The 906-nt window shown below is 38.5% G+C and overlaps 1 pseudogene; it reads right to left on the reverse strand.

Moving 5' to 3' along the window:
* Window positions 1–409: 409 nt before the first annotated feature.
* LOC112483376 lies at window positions 410–528 on the reverse strand (annotated as a pseudogene).
* Window positions 529–906: the final 378 nt, after the last annotated feature.

The following is a 906-nucleotide window of genomic DNA, read 5'->3' on the forward strand; positions in this document are numbered from 1 at the left end:
GCCTTTACCTTCTATGCCATCTTGAGCTCTCCTCCATCAGTATTCAGTTTTTAAACTCGGTAACACTGTTTTTAGCATAATCACATTGATATGCTATTTGCATGTCCCGACTATGTTAGAATATGGATTATTCATGGTGTGAAAAGGAGAAATCTTATACAGAAGGATACAAAAGTGTATCTTTGTCCGTGTTCCACCAAAAAGTATCTAGACTTCAATACTTTCCTTAGGTAACTGGCATCTAGTGTCCTTACTATTCCAAAAAAGGCTTTTCATTTTATCTATCTATCTATCTATCTATCTATCTATCTATCTATCTATCTATCTATCTATCTATCTATGCGAGGCAACCTTTGGTTGACCTCACAGATTGCAAGGACTTTGTCAGTTTACAATCCCTTATTTTTTAGGCCTACAGCACTTGGTCTTCCTAGGTGGTCTCCCGTCCAAGTGCTAACCAGGCCCGACCCTGCTTAGCTTCCGAGATCAGATGGGATCGTGCTTGTTCAGGGTAGCACGACCGTAGACCAAAAAAGGCTTTTCAAAATTTGTCACTAGCTATCATTGAAAATCAAGTTTGATCAGGGAGACTTCGAACTCAATTAAATTTACCCAGAGCTGAAGTTTTATATCTTGTCTAAGTGAGATAATTCTGGAGGTTAGAAGTCTGAGATCAAGGTTTTGGAAGAACTGGTTTCTTCTGAGGCCTCTCTCCTTGGCTTGTATATGGCCATCTTCCCCCTGTGTCTTCACATGGTCTTCATGGTCTTCATTTTTTTTTTTTTTGAAGATTCATCTGAGTGAACCTTCAAAAGTCCATGCTGCTGTTGTTATCTCTCCAGAGAAATGACATTTCTCTTTTAAATGTCTTAGTTTGATTTCTACACTTTTAATATTCTCCAGGAT

The sequence above is a fragment of the Pteropus alecto genome, unplaced genomic scaffold, assembly GCF_000325575.1.
Source record: "Pteropus alecto unplaced genomic scaffold, ASM32557v1 scaffold24, whole genome shotgun sequence".
NCBI lineage: Eukaryota > Metazoa > Chordata > Mammalia > Chiroptera > Pteropodidae > Pteropus > Pteropus alecto.